The sequence below is a fragment of the Aquarana catesbeiana genome, linkage group LG01, assembly GCF_042186555.1.
Source record: "Aquarana catesbeiana isolate 2022-GZ linkage group LG01, ASM4218655v1, whole genome shotgun sequence".
Classification (NCBI taxonomy): Eukaryota; Metazoa; Chordata; class Amphibia; order Anura; family Ranidae; genus Aquarana; species Aquarana catesbeiana.
In genome coordinates this window covers 796,832,542-796,855,553 of record NC_133324.1, presented here as the reverse complement: position 1 = coordinate 796,855,553, position 23,012 = coordinate 796,832,542, and the positions used below count along the sequence as shown (strand labels likewise).

General features: G+C 43.9%; 1 protein-coding gene across 1 annotated transcript in view; it reads right to left on the bottom strand.

The window, feature by feature from the left end:
• Positions 1-23,012, bottom strand: part of SNX25 (sorting nexin 25) — a 254,772-nt gene that overhangs the window by 230,484 nt on the left and 1,276 nt on the right. The gene's annotated exons all lie outside the window — the stretch shown is intronic.

Genomic DNA, 23,012 nt, shown 5'->3' with positions numbered 1-23,012 from the left:
GCCTGTAGCTACAGACATCATCCAGATATCGTTTTTTAGAGCCGGCGAATCTGCACAACATAAGAACGATCATAGGGGCTGTTCCACCGCTTGATCGTTCATACGGGAGGCGAAAGGGGACGTCCCCCCCTCCCGCTGCCCTCCGGTGGTTGTACCAACTCACCGCTATGATCAGCGAGTCAGTCACAGGACCCGCCAGCCCCGGATGTTTAGCATAGAGATTTGCGGCGGACCAGATGGTCGCCGGAGTCTCTATGATCGTTCGGAGGCCGGGCGCGATGTTATGACGTCACGCCCGGCCTCTGTATTCATATTTCTTTTTCTTTTTTTTTTTCAGGCTTCTAAGCCTAGAGGTGAGATGTGGGGTCTTATTGTCCCCACATCTCACTGTAAAGAGCACCTGTCATGCTTATTTCTATTACAAGGGATGTTTACATTCCTTGCAATAGAAACAAAAGTGATCAAAAAAATTTTTTGGGGAAAAAAAAAAAGTGTCAAGCTAAAATAAAAAAAGTAAAATTAACAATAAAAAAGAAAAATGTAAAGCACCCCTGTCCCCGTGAGCTCGCACGCAGAAGTGAACGCATACATAAGTCCCGCCCACATATGAAAACGGTGTTCAAACCACACGTGAGGTGTCGCTGCGAACGTTAGTGCGAGAGCAATAATTTTGGCCCTAGACCTCCTCTGTAACTCAAAACATGTAACCAGTAAAAAATTTTAAAGCGTCGCCTAAGGGGATTTATAAATAGCGAAGTTTGGCGCCATTCCACGAACGTGTGCAATTTTGAAGTGTGACATGTTGGGTATCTATTTACTCGGCGTAACTTCATCTTTCACATTATGCAAAAACATTTGGCTAACTTTGTTTTGTTTTTGTTTTTTTTTAAAGCCCGAAACTTTTTTTTCCCCCAAAAAAACGCATTCGAAAAATTGCTGTGCAAATATCGTGCTAGATAAAAAGTTGCAATGACCGCCATTGTATTCTCTAGGGTCTCTTCTAAAAAAAACATATATAATGTTTGGGGGTTCTATGTAATTTTCTAGAAAAAAAATTATGATTTTTACATGTAGGAGAGAAATGTCAGAATTGGCCTGGTAGGTAAGTGGTTAAAACCCAAGCCCACAATAGATATAAAAAAAAAAAAAACACTGCAATGAATTCACACATAAATTAATATGTGGCATGTCCACACCAAACCATCCCAACATGCAGTGGAAATAGAACTGGTTTCTTTGGCAAGACCACCCCAGAATGGTAGGATATGTTGTTTTTAATATGGGGTTAAACATTTACTATACAGTGGCTTGTATGAAGGGTTATTGTGTGTTCGCACCTAGGTTTGCTGTGATGTATTATGTTCATTGCTTATTCATGGCTTTATTATTTGTTTTCCATGATACAATGAAAAGTATTATTGTGTACAGTAATAGCTAGTAGTACCACCCTGTGGATGGCAGGTGCACAGTCAGGAGGCTCGGGGGGCCGGTTAGAAGGGGGGTTTGCAGAGCACACACACACAGATATGATCACAATGGCTGTTCATACTGCAGCTGTGACTGGAAGGGGGGCCAAATTCTCTACAAATGACTGGAGAAGGGTTGCGAGTTCGAGTGCTGCAAGTTTGCACTGCTCCTGAGGAAGTATGCCGCCTGAGAGATAAAAACACAAAAAGGACAGAGAAAGAGCAGGAAGCAGAGGAAGTAAAGTTATAGTATCCGGGATCTATATCCTCCAGGTCCTACCACACACCGCCAGATCAAGTGTGTAACTTACTGTAACGTAGCAAACAAAAGCCAAAAACGGTCACACAAAGCTGAAATGCATTTCTTTGGATACAGCTGAAAACACTATGTTCTGTGTAATGCTGTGCATCCCATTACTTGCAGGTAGTTGCTTCTAGTATAAATTTTCCCTGCCGTGTCTCCTTCAGAACAGCCGGAATGTGCCCTGAGCAGTTGTCTTCTGGTTTCAGGGTTAACAGCAGCCAGTTGCGCCGCTCGCCCCCCCTCTACCTTCTCCGCCATTCACAGAACTCCCACTATTACTGGCTCACAATGCACAGCATCCTGTGAATGGCAGGGGAGATGCTGTCAATCAAGTGCTCCTTCTCCTATCACTAAACCTTATGCATTGCAGAATGGGGCAGCACAACTTTAGATCGTTGGAAGACAGCTGCTCATTGCAATATCCTACGGCTCTGAAGGAGACAAGGCAGGGAAGATTCATAACAGAAGACGTTCTCTGCAGGGATACACAGCATTACACATAACCGTGTTTGGTTATTCATCCCAAAAAAAAAAAAAAAAAAAAAAAAATGAAACCTCAGCTTTAATGAATCAAATGCTCTTAACTTCACCACACTTCATATTTCTATGTGAAAACAAAATTTGGCCAGCTGTGCCCATTTTGCTGCTTTATGGATAAAGCTTAAAGTGTTACTAAACCTACAACAGTAAAATCAGTCTGTATATGCAGTAAAGCATGCTTGTTGTGCTCACTATAGAACCTAAGGGGTTAATCCTCTGCATGTAAGAAGGCTGTCTTCTCTAATCCTCAAGTCATCTACAGACAGTACAGAGGCTAGGGGACAAGCTGCACATGCTCAGTTTGGTGTGTATTGCTAGAGAGTTTTTTTTTTTTTTTTTTCTTGGGAGGGTGCATGTGATCAGAACAGGGCCAATCAGCACTGTCCAGACAAGAGGGTCAGGGGTCCTGCAGTCTAAGACCCCATTCACACAGGGACGACTTGTCAGGCGACCTAGTCGCCTGACAAGTCGCCTCCCGTTCTGTACTATGGAGCCGTTCTAAGGGGAGCGACGCAAGTCGCTCCGACTTAGAAAAAGGTTCCTGTACGACTTCGGGGGCGACTTGCATAGACTTCTATGCAGAAGTCGTTTTGCAAGTCGCCCGGGCATTCGTTTGCAGGTCGCCTCGCTGAGGCGACCTGCAAGTCGTGTTGCCCCTGTGTGAATGGGGTCTCACAGGACGGGAGGAGCAAAATGAAAACTCCTCCTACAAGCTTTAACAAGACACTGATAGAAGTTACAAGACTGCTATATACTGCTGATGAGACAAGGTATTTAGCAGTTTATATTTACTAAAACTGTTGCATTTCCATGTACCGTGGGAGACCAGATAGAGTGAATGCAGGGTCCTGGGTTTAGTAACACTTTAGTAAAGGTGGTTTTAGAAGTGTGGCCAACCAAATAGTAGCGGGCTGACTAAGCACTCATCCCAGTTTTTGTTTGTGGAATTTATATAATATAATTATATTAAATAATTTTAGAACTTGCCTACTGGGCACTTTTACCCCCTTCCTGCCCAGGCCAATTTTCAGCATTCAGCGCTGTCATACTTTGAATGACAATTGCGTGATTATGCACCATTTAACCCAAATTAAATTTTTATCATTTTTTTGGAGACAAATGCAAACAAGAATTTTTCTTTTTCACGGATGTGCTGATGAGGCTGCACTGATGAGGCTGCACTGATGGGCGCCTATAATCAGTGCCCTGATTATCAGTGTATATGTGCCCCGTCAGACTTGCCGGTTACCAGCTCTCCTTTTGCCACGCAGTAACAGCACGAGGAAAGGAATGCGATCACAGGCAAGTTTGTTTACATGTGATCAGCTTTGATTGGACAGAGCTGATCACATGGTAAAGGGCCTTTTACCTCGATCTGTAAACAACACAGCGATCACAGAGCGTGCCTGATGCGTGCCCCAGGGGCCACGAAGGAGGCAGGTTACAGGAGGATGTCCATGGACACCCGCCCAGAACAACAGAGCCACGCAGTAGCCGTCTTTTGGATATGGTGCAGTATGAAGTGGTTAACAGAACAACCTGAAGCAGTGTTCTTTCTTGGTACATTGTACTTCCAGGCTTCATTATACAGCAGTCCTTAATGAAGCTCAAACCTCAAAATCATTTCACATTTTCCAATACCACACATTATTTACATTTGATTATGCTCCCTAATTAGTGCACGCGGTAGCTTTAAAGCCTATGTCCCCGTTTACTGTGCCTTTAAATAGCTTGCTTTGGCCAAGCTGGCCCCAACAAACTTTCCTTCACCAACAGATATGCCTGCTACATACAGTACACAGCTCTGTGTTCTCTTAGTGGTACAAGGACTTCCCATCCTGCCCCCGCAACTAAACTGAGTCGGGCTGAGCACTGCTCAACTATTCAAAGGAAGCTTTGTAGTCTATAAATGAATACAAAGCTTCCTCCGATTGGCTGAGGCAGAGGTTGTGACTTCATCTGCCCACTTCTCCACCTCAGCCAATCAGAGGAGGCTTTTTATTCACCCATCAACAGAGCACTGTATACTGTATCTAACGGGCACATTAATTAGTGAGGAAAGTTGTTTGGGCCAGTTTAGTTCAAACAAAAATATTCAAAAAGGCAAAGTAAACACAAAGTTATGCTTTAGCCCACGTTCACATCCGGGCCATTTAGCACGTCAAATCACATCGGCGGCTATTGCACCGTCCGAATCGGTGCTGCACCGGCTAGTTCCTGTACTACTTTTGGTGAATTCGGAGGGAGATTTATATACTCATCTGTGCAGGAACCCGCATAAATGTCTCTGATGTTGCCCCCAAAGTCGAACTCACATGCAGGTATGAAATAGTGCGAGTTCAGCTGAACTCACGCGATTTCTAACCCGTGGTCAGTGTGAACATAGGCTAAAGATAAAGGCTACTTCTGCTACGCTTCTTCTGTAAGTGCAACTTTTATTTTAAATAAAATCTGCGTGTTTTGATTTACACTATGGTGAGTTCTTTCCTTTTTGGGTAAACTTGCCTGGCCCATGTCCATGGTAACCGGATCATCGCGTCTCCCTGGTACGATAGGCGCGTGCTCTGCCCATCTAATGCAAGGAATCTGTTTGTGAGCTGATATCTTAACACCCCCTGGATAAAGGCCCGGGCTGGGTTGATAGCCGCAAGCTTTCTTGCCTTCCGGTAAGCACGCACGCTATGAAGTGGAGGTTCACGAGTCTGTAGTGGTGTTTGGAAGTTGTCTCAAGCTTTTTTGAATCATTCAAGTTTTGCACATTCACTTGTGGTTTATGGACTGATCGATTCACTATGAATATTTCGCTAATATAGTCGAGTATCAGAAATATCAGGTTAGTAGAGTTCCTGATCTAAGGGGGCTGCATCGGAGGAAGCATTACATGATTATTATACAGAATTTACAGTCAGGTCCATAAAAATTGGGACATTGACACAATTCTAATCTTTTTGGCTCTATAGATGTGCTTTAACGGCAGACTTTCAGCTTTAATTTGAGGATATTTACATCCAAATCAGGTGAACGGTGTAGTTTGTATATGTGTCTCCCACTTTTTAAGGGACAAAAAGTAAAGGGACAATTGGCTGCTCAGCTGCTCCATGGCCAGGTGTGTGTTATTCCCTCATTATCCCATTTACAAGGAGCAGATAACAGGTCCAGAGTTCATTTCAAGTGTGCTATTTGCATTTGGAATCTGTTGCTGTCAACTCTCAATATGAGATCCAAAGAGCTGTCACTATCAGTGAAGCAAGCCATCATTAGGCTGAAAAAACAAAACAAACCCATCAGAGAGATAGCAAAAACATTAGGTGTGGCCAAATCAACTGTTTGGAACATCCTTAAAAAGAAAGAACGCACCGGTGAGCTCAGCAACACCAAAAGACCCGGAAGACCATAGAAAACAATTGTGGTGGATGACCGAAGAATTCTTTCCCTGGTGAAGAAAACACCCTTCACAACATTTGGCCAGATCAAGAACACTCTCCAGGAGGTAAGAGTTTATGTGTCAAAGTCAACAATCAAAAGAAGACTTCACCAGAGTGAATACAGAGGGTTCACCACAAGATGTAAACCATTGGTGAGCCTCAAAAACAGGAAGGCCAGATTAGAGTTTGCCAAACAACATCTAAAAAAGCCTTCACAGTTCTGGAACAACATCCTATGGACAGATGAGACCAAGATCAACTTGTACCAGAGTAAGGGGAAGAGAAGAGTATGGAGAAGGAAAGGAACTGCTCATGATCCAAAGCACACCACCTCATAAGTGAGGCATGGTGGTGGTAGTGTCATGGCGTGGGCATGTATGGCTGCCAATGGAACTGATTCTCTTGTATTTATTGATGATGTGACTGCTGACAAAAGCAGTAGGATGAATTCTGAAGTGTTTCGGGCAATATTATCTGCTCATATTCAGCAGAATGCTTCAGAACTCATTGGACGGTGCTTCACAGTGCAGATGGACAATGACCCGAAGCATACTGCGAAAGCAACCAAAGAGTTTAAGAGAAAGAAGTGAAATGTTATGCAATGGCCAAGTCAATCACCTGACCTGAATCCGATTGAGCATGCATTTCACTTGCTGAAGACAAAACTGAAGGGAAAATGCCCCAAGAACAAGCAGAAACTGAAGACAGTTGCATTAGAGGCCTGGCAGAGCATCACCAGGGATGAAACCCAGCGTCTGGTGATGTCTATGTGTTCCAGACTTCAGGCTGTAATTGACTGCAAAGGATTTGCAACCAAGTATTAAAAAGTGAAAGTTTGATGGATGATTGTTAATCTGTCCCATTACTTTTGGTCCCTTAAAAAGTGGGAGGCACATATACAAACTGTTGTAATTCCTACACCGTTCACCTGATTTGGATGTAAATACCCTCAAATTAAAGCTGAACGTTTGCAGTTAAAGCACATCTTGTTTTTCACATTTCAAATCCATTGTGGTGGTGTATAGAGCCAAAAAGATTAGAATTGTGTTGATGTCCCAATATTTATGGACCTGACTGTAAATAACGCCAGTTTGCACAGCATTTTACAACATGAGGGTAGACAGTACAGTTACAATACAATTCAATACAGGAGGAATCCGAGGGCCCTGCTCGTTAGAGCTTACAGTCCAGGATAGAACACCACTGGAAGACCAGGAGTGTTCACCATTCTTCAGCATTCGATCATTGTAATGGCCAGAATAAATTATTATTTCGGACGATAGAATGAACGCCCAGACATACGATGCCCCTATATAGACTTGAAAGATGCGGCTTTAGGTGCGCTTTTAACACTGCTTTTCCATTCTCTGGAGCAAAGGCATCCAGGCAATGAAAATAAATGTCCTGTGTGAATGAGGATTTAGTGTCACTTTAAAAAGACAAAATGACAGACCACACAGTAATGTTGTATTTCCCGCTTCTCTCCACTATAATGTGCCATGTAATAAGGAACATGCCATGAAATAGAGGACACTTAGCTATATAACAAAGACTGCATGGAGAAGTTTACAGTTATCAAATCACTACTTAACAGGCAGCTGAACAGTCTGAAAACTGCTCAGTTAGTTGTGGAATAGCTCTATGAGCTTTAATAAATAACGATCCTTCATAATTACACAGGATAGGATACAGAGCATTTCTTTACAACCAGGTGTTACATTGTATTTTCTACAATGACTTTCTCACAGCAATTTGTCAATAAGAAAATCGTAATGATTTTCCATTGGATGGCCAACAGTATAAAATTTAAAGCAATATATTGTTCAGCGTTCACGATTTATCAGCATTGCAGCTTGGTGGCATAATTGCAAGTATCAATTAATTTTCTATAAAATGTTGCAGGATGCGCTTTGTTCAGCTACCGATGGTTATGGGCAAAAAAGGTTCGGACCAAACTTTGGTTGTTGGGAAGTACGGCGAACACCAAACAATATGCAGTGTTCGTGGCAAATTTGAAAGCCTCGGAACACAGTTAAAGTCTATGGGACACAAACATGAAAAAATCAGAAGTGCTCATTTTAAAGACTTATATGCAAATTATTGTCATAAAAAGTGTTTGGGGACCTGGGTCCTGCCCCAGGGGACATGGATCAATGCAAAAAAAAAGTTTTAAAAAGAGCCTTTTTTTCGGGAGCAGTGATTTTAATAATGCTTAAAGTGCAACATTAAAAATGAAATATTCCTTTAAATATCGTGCCTGGTGGGTGTCTATAGTATGCCTGTAAAGTGGCGCATGTTTCCCGTGTTTAGAACAGTACCACAGCAAAATTGCAAGGAAAAAAGTCATTTAAAACTGATCGAGGCTGTTATGAATGGTCGGATCTCAGCAATATAGCTAAAACTCATTGAAAAAAAAACTGAATGTGTTCCCTCCCCCGTCCATTACCAGGCGCTTTGGGTCTGGTATTAATATTAAAGGGGAACCCCGAACCAAAAATTTTTTTTTTTAAATGGCGTAGGGGTCCCTCCCAAAATCCATACCAGACCCTTATCCAAGCACACAAACTGGCAGGCTGCAGGAAAAGAAGGGGGGGGATGAGAGAGCGTCCCCCCCTCCTGAACCGTACCAGGCCACATGCTCCCAACACGGGGAGGGTGCTTTGGAGTAGCCCCCCAAAGCACCTTGTCCCCATGTTGATGGGGACAAGGGCCTCATCCCCACAACCCTTGCCCGGTGGTTGTGGGAGTATGCAGGCTGGGGGCTTATCGGAATCTGGAAGCCCCCTTTAACAAGGGGACCCCCAGATCCTGGCCTCCCCTCCATGTGAATTGGGTAGGGGCACATTTCAGTGTCAAAAATAATAAAAAAAAAAAAAAAATAGACAGGAGACACTTAGGGAAAAGTCCTTTATTAAAAAGATAAAAAAAAAATTAAAAATGTCCCGTGATGTCTATTCATCTTCTATCACGCCGGCCGGCGAACCGAAAGCTGAAAGAAAAAAAAAAAAAAACACAACAACTCCGCCTCAATGGGAGGCTCCCACCGAGTGACACCACTTCTTGGTGACAGCTATTATATAGCTGAAGGCTAGGCCTTCAGCTCTATGACCCCGCCTTCCTCTGGTGTTAAGAGGCATCAGAGGAAGAAGAAGCGCGGAGGCAGAGCTGTTGCAGTTTTTTTTCTCTTTTTTTGTTTCGGTTCATCGGGCGGCGCGATAGAAGATGATTGGACATCGCGGGACTTTTTTTTTTTTTTTTTTCTTTTAATAAAAGGACTTGTACCTAAGTGTCTGTCTTTTTTACTATTTTTAACCACGGCCTCTTTTTTAGATGTGGTGTTTACAAGTTAAAAACAGTTTTTTTTTTTGCTAGAAAATTACTTAGAAAAAAAAAATGTATAATGTTTGGGGGTTCTAACACCCTAGAGAATAAAATGGCGGTCGTTGAAATACTTTGTCACAACGTATTTGCGCAGCGGTCTTACAAGCAAACTTTTTTGGAAAAAATACACTTTTTTTAATTCAAAAATAAGACAACAGTAAAGTTAGCCCAATTTGTTTTTTTATTGTGAAAGATAATGTTACGCTGAGTAAATTGATACCCAACATGTCACTCTTCAAAATTGCGCCTGCTCGTGGAATGGCGACAAACTTTTACCCTTAAAAATCTCCATAGGGGACATTTAAAAAATTCTATCGATTGCATGTTTTGCGTTACAGAGGAGGTCTAGGGCTAGAATTATTCCTCTCGCTCTACCAATCGCGGCGATACCTCACATGTGTGGTTTGAACACAGTTTTCATATGCGGGCACTATTGAATAATGCGTTCACTTCTGCATGCGAAGAAATGTGTCACATTTAATTCAAGCAAGACATGACCTCTTAAATATGAGTTCTGGGGTCAAAAAGACCTCAGATCTCATATTTATACTAAAATGCAATAAGACAAAAACAATTGTCACTTAAAAAAATAAACAAAATAAATTGGATCTTTAAGAGCTATGGGCGGAAGTGACGCTTTAAAGTCGCTTCTGCCCTGCAGTGTCATGGAGACGGGTGGGGGCCATCTTCCCCTCACTCGTCTCCATGTCAGCCCAGGGGACAGACGTGATCGCCTCCGCCAACGGCTCCGGTAATCGGCGGAGGGCACCAGATCGTGGCAGGGGGGCCCTCTCCCGCCTCCAATAAAAGTGATCTCGCTGCGAATCCGCTGCTGCCATAACAACGATATCCACCCCCAAATTAGGGATGTACATCAGCGTGCGGCGGTCCAGAAGTGGTTAACACTTTCTTTTGTGAGATGGTAGGGGTACAATTTACCCCTTACCAATTCACATTAGGGGGGGTGGGATATGGGGGTCCCCTTGTTAAAGGGGGCTTCCAGATTCCGATAAGCCCCCTGCCCGCATACCCCCACAACCACCAGGCAAGGGTTGTGGGGATGAGGCCCTTGTCCCCATCAACATGGGGACAAGGTGCTTTGGGGGCTACTCCAAAGCACCCTCCCCATGTTGAGGGCATGTGGCCTGGTACGGTTCAGGAGGGGGGGGTGCTCTTCCCCCCCCCCCTCTTTTCCTGTGGCCTGCCAGGTTGCGTGCTCGGATAAGGGTCTGGTACGGATTTTGGGGGGGGTGGGGGTATGGCCCCTACTACACCATTTTTTTTTTAAATTTTGGCACAGGGTTCCCCTTAAAATCTATACCAGACCTGAAGGGCCTGGTATGGATTTTGGGGGTACCCTCAGACAATTTTTTTTTTTTTTAATTTTTGGTTCGGGGTTCCCCTTAATATTCATACCAGACCCAAAGGGCCTGGTTATGGACTGGGGGGGGGGGGGGGCATGCCCTTTTTTTCCAATGAGTTTTACCTATATTACCGAGACCCGACAATTCATTACAGCCGCGATCAATTTTAAATTGTTTTTTTTCCTTTAGAGATGTAATTTTGCACGGGACAAACACGAGAAAACTGCGCCACTTTACAGGCATTTAAAAAAGAAAAAACATTTTCAATTTTTTCTAAATTTGTGATTTTTTTTTTCATCTTGATGCACTTTTAGACTATTTTTGGATATATTCACCTTCATTTGGATTTATTTATTTGATGTCATTTTATGAATTTTCACTGTTATTTATCCGATGTCACTTCTTATGAATTTAATGGAGGTTTAGTCACCTTATTTATGTGATTTTGCTCTTTACGCATATGCACTTTACTTGAAGAATTGGATTATATTTATTTCATCGCATTTATGCACTTTGAGTTAGCGCCACATATCTCTACTTACCTTATTGTTTTTCTGTGTGGGAACACTGCCGTATGTGTGGCGGCTTCTTAGTCCTCTTTAGCTCGCCTTGGTTTTGCGTATTAGTTTTCTTTGTTATAGAAATGACACAATCGTGCCCTTTCTTCAGTGCGCATGCGCCAATGACGTCAGCGCAAGCATATATGGCAAATATCTCCTAAAACGTATAGGTTTAGGAGATATTTACAGTATCTACAGCTAAACTTCTCAACTTAACCTCATCTTTTGACCTAACCCAATGGACACATACTTCCACTCACTCCAATGGTAATACCCTTGACCTTGTATTCTCCCATCTCTGCAACCCTGGCAACCTCACCAACACCCCCTTTCCTCTATCTGATCACAACCTCATTACTTTCACTGTATCCTTGCCTCCAACCACCCATCCCTCCAAGCAGCAAACAATTACTTGTAGAAACCTTCGCCACTTTAACCCTTCTCTTCTCTATTCTGCTACTGACAACCTATATGACATAATCTCTCCCCTGTCCTGTCCTGACCTGGCCACTTCTGTCTACAACAGTTCACTCTCATCATCACTAGATGCACTTGCTCCTCTAACCACACGCAGAATTAGGCCCCGACCGTTACAACCCTGACAAACTGACAACACTAGAAATCTCAAGAGACATTGCCGTGCTCTTGAACGACTGTGGCGTAAAACCAAATGCCTGCAAGACTTCACCCTATATAAATCTGCCCTTCTAAAATACAATTCATGCCTCCATGCTGCCAAACAAGCCTACTTTGCCTCTCTTATTAATTCCTTGTCATCCAGTCCCCGTCGGCTCTTCTCAACCTTTAACTCTCTGCTTCGTCCACCACCCCCTCTACCCACTAACTCACTCACTGCCCAAGAGATTGCCAATCACTTCAAAGACAAGATCGATGCAATTCGTGAGGACATCTCCACTGTGCGTACGTCTTCCCCACCCATCATACCTTGACCAGCAGCACATTCAACCCTCTCCTCTTTTGAATTGGCTACTACGGAAGAGGTTACAAAAATTTTCTCAGATGCCCACCTAACCAATTGTCCCTTGGATCCTGTTCCCTCACAACTACTACGGTCACCCTCTTCTTCTATCCTATGCTCCCTCACCCACATCTTCAATCTCTCCCTTTCTAGTGGCATTTTCCCCTCCCCTCTAAAACATGCACAGATCACTCCCATTCTTAAAAAGCCCTCACTGGACCCTACCGACCTGAACAACTTAAGACCCATCTCACTACTCCCATTCACCTCTAAACTTCTAGAACGCTTAGTCTACAACCGTCTTAGCTCCTACCTCAATGAAAATAACCTTCTTGACCCCTTACAGTCTGGCTTTCGATCGCAGCACTCCACGGAAACTACCTTACTAAAACTCACTAACGATTTACTAACTGCTAAAACCAACAGCCAGTACTCCATACTCCTACTACTTGACCTCTCTGCGGCCTTTGATACTGTTGACCACCCGCTCCTTCTCAATAAACTACATTCCCTTGGCCTCCGAGATTCTGCTCTATCCTGGTTCTCTGGCTATTTATCACAGCGCTCCTTCAGTGTCACCTACAACTCTGTCTCCTCCTCTCCATTGCCCCTTTCTGTGGGGGTCCCCCAAGGCTCGGTTCTTGGACCCCTTCTCTTCTCTATCTACACCTCCTCCCTTGGTCACCTAATAACTGCCCATGGCTTCCAATACCACTTATACGCTGATGACACCCAAATCTATCTGTCTACTCCTCACCTCACTCCTTCAGTCTCCTCTTGCATTACTAACTTACTAACTGACATATCAGCATGGATGTCGCACCACTTCCTTAAACTAAATCTCTCTAAAACTGAGCTATTAATATTCCCCCCCGCCCGTGCCCCCCTCCATGACTTTTCCATCAAAATCAACAATGCAACCATCAGTCCCTCCCCTCACGCCAGGGTACTAGGTGTGATCCTAGATTCTGACTTGTCATTTCAGCCTCAAATCCAATCGCTGTCAAAAGTTTGTAGAATTCACCTCCGTAACATCTCTAAAATTCGCCCTTTTTTAACAAATGAAACCACCAAGCTCCTCATTCACTCCCTTGTTATCTCTCGCCTTGACTATTGCAACTCCCTTCTCATTGGCCTACCGCTCCATAGGCTATCCCCTCTTCAGTCTATCATGAATGCTGCTGCCAGACTTATCCACCTTACCAACCGCTCAGTGTCTGCCAACCCTCTACTTCAATCCCTACACTGGCTCCCAATCACCCAGCGAATTAAATTCAAAATTCTAACCACAACATACAAAGCCATTCACAACTCTGCCCCAAGCTACATCACTAATCTTGTCTCCAAATATCACCCAAATCGACCTCTCCGCTCTTCTCAAGACCTCCTGCTTTCAAGCTCTCTCATCTCCTCCTCCCATGCTCGTCTCCAGGATTTCTCCAGAGCCTCTCCCATCCTCTGGAACTCGCTACCTCCATCTATCCGGCTATCCCCTACTCTTGCTACCTTCAGGCAATCCCTGAAAACTCATCTCTTCAGGAAAGCCCATCACGTCTCCAACTAATCTCCTACCACTTCCACCAGCTCATTCCCCACAGTTACAACCTTTTGTACCACCTGCCCCACCCTATTAGATTGTAAGCTCTTCTGAGCAGGGCCCTCTTAATCCTATTGTATTGTATTGTATTATAACTGTATTGTCTCCCTTTTATATTGTAAAGCACTGCGTAAACTGTTGGCGCTATATAAATCCTGAATAATAATAATAATAATAATCTACAGGTAAGCTTTATTATAGGCTTACCTTTAGGGAAAAGTGGTTGTACAGGGTTACAACCACTTTAAGGCTGGGTTCACATATATGCGAATAAGATGCGTATTTAATCGCATCTAATTTGCATAACATACTCAATGGAGCCAGTTCACACATGTCTTGGGCGGCCACAGTGCGGTTTTGAAAAAGGGTCCTGTACATTTTTGGGTCAGGTTCAGGTGCGAATTCAGGCAAAAATTTGCACCTGAATCGCACCGGACTCCAGACTGCAAACCGCAGCCAGACATGTGTGAACCTAGCCTAAAGGGTTAGTTCACCTTTACCAAAAAACTGCCTATGCAGATAAGTGGTGTCTGTAGATAAAAAAACAAAACAAAACAAGCTGTGCAGCTTTGACTATGATCGAATAACGCCCTTGCTATAGGTTTAGGCCATTTATGTACCTCATGAAGCCTGACCTAAAAAAAAATTAAAAAAAAGGAATTCTGCTCAGCCAGCTTTCTACTACATGCATCAATGCCTGACATTACACAAAGCCCTGTCCATTTATTACTCTTCACTGCAGTCAAAGCAATACAATGCTGTGTCTGGATAGTTTATTTAAAAAAAAAAAAAAAAAATAATGAAGTAAATTCTCTGCTTTCTCCTCCAATCAAACTTAATTTGCAAGATAAATACATAGCATATTTCCCTCCGTACACGTTTTCTTAAAAAAAAAAAAAAAAAAAAAAAAAAAAAAGGTACACTGATCTATAGGTTAATGGTATCTGTAAAAGTCATTACCGACCTACATCACATGTAGCTCACGATCACTAATTACAAACATGAAAGGCAGCAATAAAATTACTCACATGTTGTTCCAATTAATGTCAGACGCAACCATCCATCAACAAGCAAAAACGTGACTTGTAGATCCTGTTTTCAAGTAAACCTTTTTCTTTCCCAACCACACTCGTCTTGGCTGGACGTAGATTGAACATCCACCAAATCTCGCTTCTGCTGAATTGGCAAAAATGGAAAGCTCTCTAGCAATACACACCAAACTGAGCATGTGCAGAGTGCCCCTAAGGCTCTATTCTATCAGGAGTAAGGATGAGCTCCGGCGTGTTCGCACAGCCCATGTGCAGAGCCCGCCAGGAAGTCGGCACGGCGCTGCGCTAATCACAGGCAGTGAGACATTCGGGAAAATGTCTCACTGCCTGTGATTAGCGCAGCGCCGTGCCGACTTCCTGGCGGGCTCTGCACGTGGAGTGTGCGAACACGCCAGAGTTCATCCTTAATCAGGAGATGAATTGGAGACAGTGAAAGATGGGGAGGATCAGAGAAGACAGGAGCAAACAGCCTATTTACACAATGCAGAGGATTAACCCCTTAGGTTCCACAGTGAGTATAACAAGCATGCGTTACTGCATATACACTTATTTTACTGTTGTGGGTTTAGTAACACTTTAAGCCAGGTATGAACGAGTAGAATTATGTTCTAAATGTTTTGTTTCAAGAGTGTTTGAATTTCTAATCATTAGCGGGGGTCAAATTGATGTTGCTTTTTGACCACAGTGATGAGAGAGTTCAAAAGGAACAGGATGGAAGATTTTGTAGTACTTTTGAACTACAAACATCCAGTCATTTAATATGCATACAAATATTTATATGAACGTTGATTAGAAAATCTACTAGTGTAAAGCCAGCTTAAGCCGAGTGGCAAATTATTGGCCAAACAGGGACTGCCTTCTATCAGATGCATTCGCTGTTCAGCAGCACCACTGTATTCAGGCAACGCTGGATACAATAGCCGGCAGTGAAGAATCCTCAATCCACCCTAATGGATGGGGGAAATCAATTATTTAACTCATGGGCTAAATCAGAGAAAATCATGTCGCCTATGGGCAGGTAGAACGATATTTTTTTAAACTGGTTCATCATCAGTTTCAAATAAGCACTTCCTTTTACTAAAACATGCAGCCCACACGTTCCAACTGATGTGTGAATACAAAACTGCCAAGAACGAACAGCATCACATAAAATCTTACAAGCAGGCTTGCTATTTATCACAGAAGAGGTATTGCAATGGTTTTGATGCAAATACACCTACCTGCCTTCTCACAGTCTTCTGTGGTGTGCAAACTGAACTGCGCACGCGCAACTCTGCTTACATCGCCAGGACGGTCCCCGTGTGCCAGGATGGCTGACCCCTACGCATACACAGGAGTCAAGTCATCCAGGTGCCCAAAGACCTGCACCTGGAAGGAGCGGAGGAGAAGGCCCCAGTGCTAGGGACAGGGTGGAATTGATTTAAATCAACTCGATTTAAAGCGGAGTTCAGTTTTTTTGCTGACTTTAAATAATCGGACACTTACCTGTCCCAGGGTCCAGCGATGCAGGGAAACGAAGCCCCGCTCCTCAACTCCTCCTCTCTGCGGCGCTGGCATTGTCACTTCACAGCCAGGCACCCACTGCCTACGCGTGAGCCTTGCTCCACGCTGTGACTGGCCGGGCAATCATCTGGGACCTGTGACGTGTCCCAGATGATTGCTGAGAGGGAGGGGGGGAGAGGTGAACTTTCTTCCGGCGCCGCTGTGCACTGGGAGGAAGTGGGAGCTGGAACCCTCTAAAATTAGGGTTTCCGCTCCCCCCCCCCCCCCCCCCAAAAAAAAAAATTACATGCCAAATGTGGCATGTCAGGGGGTCACCTTCCCTTAAAGCGGAAGTTCCATTTTCGGGAGGAACTCCGCTTTCAATTATAGTTTTTAATTTTCATTTTTAAAGAGCGATTGTCATCTCTGTCCCGCAGCTCCTCCTCTGATCTGTTGTTGACTCACCGACAGTCTCATTCACTTCAATGGGACGGCTGGTGATGCGGCAGTGACACAACAAGGTGAGGGACATGGCGGTAGCATGTGAGTGGATGCCCGCTAACAGGCGCTGCCATGATGGATCGTGGATGAATGGATGAAATGACAGGTGCTCTTTAAACGTAACCCCTTATTCTTACTGGTAGTTAGAATCTTTAATGTTTGCAAATATCAGCCAAACGAAGGTTTCCTATTTAGAATAATAAGCTGCCAGGTTAGAAAACAGCGATATCAGAACCGATCATATAGTTAAGGAAAAAGTAACATAAAGGAATATTCCTGAACTTTGTTTTATCTCATGGTTACTGTGAAATTGTGTGAATGCATCAATGCAGTGCATGTTATGTCAGCTTGCAGAACTTGGATTCTTTAAATGACTTTCCCAAAAATGTCAATATTGCAGAATATACAGCCTCATGCTACATAACTAAGGTCCATTTCATGGTGAATAAACAAAATTATGAATGTATCTTAAATAGAAAACTATCTTTAGATGGATTTTTACTCCAAAAGCATTTTAGCAAAATAAATTTGATATAAAAAAAAAAAAAACGAAAAAGTAAATAAATCAGGATTTAAAAAAAAAAAATCCAATTTGTTTTTTTGTTTTTTTTTTTTTAATCATTGATTTTTATCCACCCCGGCTGGGGAGGACTTTGGACTGTTAGCAAAGAGGTAAGTATCACTTTACTTCCACTTTAGGTTCTCTGAACCTTCTTTAACCACCACCGGTCGACAAATCGTGCTACAATTGCAGCAAAAATCACAAACGCTCCTGGCTCCGTGCCATGATTTGGTACATGAGCCTCTTTGGAGTGTTTATAGAGCGGAGGGAGGCCCATTCAAATGCTCCACTAAAAAACAAAAGCTAAAAAAAAAAAAAAAAAAAAAACACAAGCTTCAGCAGCTGTCGCTGCAGATTGCTCAGGTGCAAAAGGAGCCTAGGTCTGTTAAAAAAAAAAAAAAAAACACACACACACACAACACTCTGAAAATGTAGTATTTTGAGTGTTGAGACAAACCATTTACCACCGTCAGGGGTGCTCACATCAGGTTTGATTCATTCATGTAAAACCTTTTCCAAAAAGAAAAAAAAAAAAAAACTGTTGCTGTAACTGCAATGTGAGCTGTATGATTGATTGTTTGAAGAGAAATGTATCTGTACCAGGCTCCAAGACCCCTTTCACAATGGGGCGGTTTTCAGCTGCCTGAAAACCGCCTCCCAATCATTCAAGTGTGACTTTTCACACTGGGGCAATGCACTTGCGGGACATTCTGAAAAGTCCAGTAAGCAGCATCTTTGGGGCAGTTTGGGAGCGCTGTAAAGCGGCGCTTTAGGCGCTAACGTGGCCGAGGTCTATGATAAGGGTGTGAGGAGGAAGGGCAAGCAGTAAAAATGAAAGTGAAACCTTCTAAGCAGCTTATAAAACTTGTGATCTTTCTGCACATAGTTTGAAGAGTTTTATTCATCCCTTGGGAAGAAAAATGGCAGCAGGCCGTAAAAGAGACCCAGTTTGGGAATATTTTAATGAAGCTCCTCTACCTATGGGTAAAGCAGGTATGCATGAAAAATGCAACAAAGAGATGCAAGGCCTGGTGGCCCGAATGAAACAACATTATGAGAAGACATGCTGTGATGAAAGGACCGTGTTTGAAGTATTTTTTTTTTTTTTTAATGGGGACCCAGCTGATATATTCAGTTTAAAGTGATTATAAAGTCTCACATTAATTAAAAAAAAAAAAAAAAAAAAAAAACACACACACATACATGTTATACTTGCCTTCTCTGTGCAGTTGGTTTTGCACAGAGCAGCCTGGATCCTCTTCTTCTCGGGTCCCTCTTTTGCTCTCCTGGCCCTTCCCTCCTGATGAGTGCCCCCATAGACCAGCAGCTTGCTATGGGGGCACACTTCAGTTACTAAACATTGATGTTATTGTTTTAATTAAATAAAAGAATTGAGTAGTTCTCCAACTATGTGTAATTAACCTAAAATCGGTTCTAATATCGCTGTTTTACTAACCTGACAGCTTATTATTCTAAATAGTAACCTTCATTTTGTTTGCAAACATTAAAGAGGGAGTCCACCTGAAAAAAAATTATTAAAAGCCAGCAGCTACAAACACTGCAGCTGCTGACTTTTAATAAACAGACACTTACCTGTCCTGGAGTCCAGCGATGTCGGCAGCCGAAGGCTTGGCTCTCGGCTGCTGCCGCCGCCATTCTCGGCGAGGGAATAAGGAAGTGAAGCATTGCGGCTTCACTTCCCGGTTCCCTACCGCACATGTGCGAGTCGTGCTGCACGTCCTAAGTGGTCGCCGCTATCTCCTGGGACCTGTGTGTTTACCAGGAGACAGCGGGCGGTGCGAGAGGGGGCGTGACTCCCGCGGGAGTCTATTCCCGGAAGTGTATTAGACAGGTATCTGCACCCCCTCCCCCCTGAAAGGTGCCAACTGTGGCACCAGAGGGGGAGGGAATCAGATGAGCGGAAGTTCCACTTTTGGGTGGAACTCCGCTTTAAAGATTCTAACTACCAGCAAGAATAAGTCCTTACATTTACAGAGCATCTGTCATTTCAGACCCATCATGGCAGCAGCGCCTGTTAGTGGGCATCCACTCACCTGCTGCCGCCATGTCCCTCACCTTGTTATGTCACTGCCGCATCACCAGCCATCCCCTTAAAGTGAATGAAACTGGTCGGTGAGTCAACAGCGGGTCAGAAGAAAAGCCGCTGCATGACAGAGATGACAGATGCTCTTTAACTGCTTGCCACCCGGCCACTGTCAAATGAGGGAGGGGCGGTGCGGCTCTCATTCTGGGACAACATCGTCCCAGAATGGCCGTGCTGTGTTGCTAAGACACGACGCAACCCTGATCTCTGTAAAGAGCCGTGGCCCTTTAACCATGTGATCGGCTGTGTCCAATCACAGATGGTCACGTGTAAACACGGAAATGCCGGTAATCAACTCTCATCGCCCCACACTGACAGAGTGTATGGCGAGGAGAGCCGATCAGCGGCATCTCCTTGTAGGGGACATCGAGACATGTAATCAGGACACTGATCATCAGTGCCCTGATTACAGTAAAGTGTCCACAAGTGCCAGTAATCAATGCCCATTGCCGCCTATCAGTGCGGCATATTAGTGCCTCCTCATCAGTGCCACCTATCAGAGCCAATAAGTGCAGCACATTAGTTCCTCATCAGTGCCACCTCAATAGTGCCGCCTATCAGCGCACATCAGTGAAGGAGAAAATTTACTGACAGAAACTTTTTTTCTTCAAAATTGTTTATTTTTTTTCTTAAAAAAAATAAAAAAACAGCAGTGATTAAATACTACCAAAAGAAAGCTCTATTTGTGTGAAGAAAATGATAAAAAAAAATTCACATGGTTACAGTGTAGCATGACAATTGTCATTCAAAGCATGCCAGCGCTAAAAGCTGAAAATAGGCAGGAAGGGGGTGAAGGTGCCCTGCAGGCAAGTGGTTAAAAATTATGATTTAAAATCAAGTGGATTTAAATCAAGCCTTTTTACTAGCGATCTAAATCGACTTGGTTTAAATCAAATCCACCCTGGCATCTGTACACAAACTATGGCTCCCAGACACCGAAATATGTTACTTCTTGACAGCAGGGTTACAGCAAAACCGCTTTTTTTTTTTTACCAGCAAGTACAACAAGTACCGTTACTTTCAGTCAAGTACTCACTGAGTTACGATACCTTTGCGGTGCAATTTAAGCCCATACCAAGCGAATGCGATTTCCTGCACTGCTCCTGTGTAAAACCAGACTGAAATCACTATGACAAGCTTGGGTTCACACAGGAGCAGTGGGAGAAACAGCATGATATTCAGAGAGGAATCGCATAACATTCCTATTCAAATCGCATGCAATTCTTTGCAGTGCAATTAGAGCTCATTTATTATGTATGGGCTCAAATCGCACCGCAAAAGCTATTGGTTTTAGGTATGAGAGTATTTGTACGAGTACGCATGCAAATGCTCGATATTGGCACTGATACCGATATCAGTGCAACCCTACTTGAGTACACCCATGTGGATGAGCCCTAAGAAATGCATCAACACCAGCAGAGGAATCTCAGCAATCCTCATCCAAGGACCTCACAATAATACATGACCGCCAATAGGAACATTTCCCTTTTCTTTTCAGCATGACATTGAGAACAATAAAACAAGAGCGCTGGTTGTTGAACATTTGTTTCCTGTAGTTCCTGAGTTCCCAGCTGCATCATTCATTCTTCTGAAGTATATTTATTACAACACTGCAAGGTGACCAAAGGATGTCACAATGATACGCGGGCTTCTCTTAGGACCCATTGACACCCGCTCTGTATACTGTGTGCCCGCTGATGTGCGTTGTGTAGGGGTGGTGTGATGTGTTGTTACAGTGCATGGCACGGTTTGTCTTTGTATTCTTTTTTAAAGTGTCAGAGATAGAAGTAGAGCGCAGGAAGGATATTTATTGTAAAAGGAACATGCTACGTCTCTTCTGTAATAAAATATTCCTAGCCTGACCTCAGTATTCTGTACAGTGTACAACCATCTAGGGCAGAGGTGTCAAACTGGCGGCCCTCCAGTTGTTGCAAAACTACAAGTCCCATCATGCCTCTGCCTGTGGGAGTCATGCTTGTAACTGTCAGCCCCTGCAATGCCTTGTGGGACTTGTAGTTTCACAACAGCTGGAGGGCCACCAGTTTGAGACTGCTTATCTAGGGGTACCTTGTCAGCACGGCTCCTGTGTGTCAGGATGAACGCTGGAGCATGTGTAAGAGTTACATGATCCCACAGTGGCCAATCAACACAGCTGAAGTCCCAGCACCTGGAACAAGCTGGGCAGAAGATTGCAGCTGCAGGGAAGAATCTCCCGGATGTCAGAGCACAGGTACCTGTGGCTTCAGTGTCCATTTAAATGATGTCATACATCCCAGAAGTCTTCATTAGCATATTTTTTTTCTTTCACCTGGAGAAGGAGCTTTCTAAGCAAAGCACATCTCTTGACTGCATGTCTGAGCTCAGGGCAGATGGATTCCAGGAAGTAAATGATAAATTAATTATCTGCCTTTACTCAAGATTGTACAGCTAGAAACGCTAGGAGGGTGTTTTTCAAAGTGATTTCTCAACAAAATAAAGCATGGTGATGTGGATGGATGGGTGAATTTGTTTAAAATATTAAAATCAAATTAAATAGAGTTTTTGGTGCTCTGATTGTTTGTCGTATTATGTCTTTTCTGCATTAAAGTTTCTTATCTACCTGTCCACCTGACACACAGCACAGTGTACAATTTTGGTAACACCAAGATGAATGAAAAGAGAAGTATGGGTTTGGGGGTTTTTCCCTATTCACATCACCTAGCTGGATGCAGCATTGGTCCCCCGGTCCCTCTGCACTGAGAACCGAGCCAAACACTGCCAAAGTCTCTGGGTTCGGACAGAACCCCGAGCAGAGAGCTGCAGACTGTCAATCAGCAGCTCTCCACTCTGCCCACTCCTCACTCATTGGAGTGCTGAGTTGTGGAGGGGTGGGGAGCGGACGTCTCAGGCTCTCAGCAGCTCGCAGAGAGCCTGAGACGGGTGTCAGTCCAGGCACCTGGCATACCCAGACTTCATTGTCCCGACGGCGTGGTGCCTGGACTGATCTTGGTGAGGTCAGCAGAGACCAGACTTCAGACCGCTCTCTGCTGAATAAGGATCAAAGGAGTGCAAAAATAATTGCACTCCTGTGATCCATAGGAGAAGCCCAGCCTAACGAGCCCAAGCTGGACTTGTCCTGTAAATTCCACATATGAGTGGGAGTGACATTGTCTAGGCCCAGCCAATGAAAATGGCTAATGATTTGGGATGGGATGTAACGGGTCGGGGTGAGGTGTAGTGTTGGGATGAGGGGGTAGCACATAGCACCATACTCCAGTGATGGCGAACCTTGGCACCCCAGATGTTTTGGAACTATATTTCCCATGATGCTCATGCACTCTGCAATGTAGTTGAGCATCATGGGAAATGTAGTTCCAAAACATCTGGGGTGCCAAGGTTTGCCATCACTGCCATACTCTGTAATGCCAATATGAATTAACTCCCAAATATGAGTGGGAGTAACGATGTCTAGGCCCAGCTAATGAAAATGGCTAATAAATTAGGATTGGATGTAGTGGGTCGGATGAGGTGTAATGCCTAGGGGTGAGATGTACTGGGTTGAGGGTGAGGTGTAGTGGGTCGGGATATGTAGTGGGTTGAGGGTGAGGTGTAGTGGGTTGGGATGAGGGGGGTAGGTGGTCAAGGTGAGGGGTAGCGAGATGAGGTACAGCGGGTCTGGATGAGAGGGTGGAGGGTCGGGATGAAGGGGTAGCGGGATG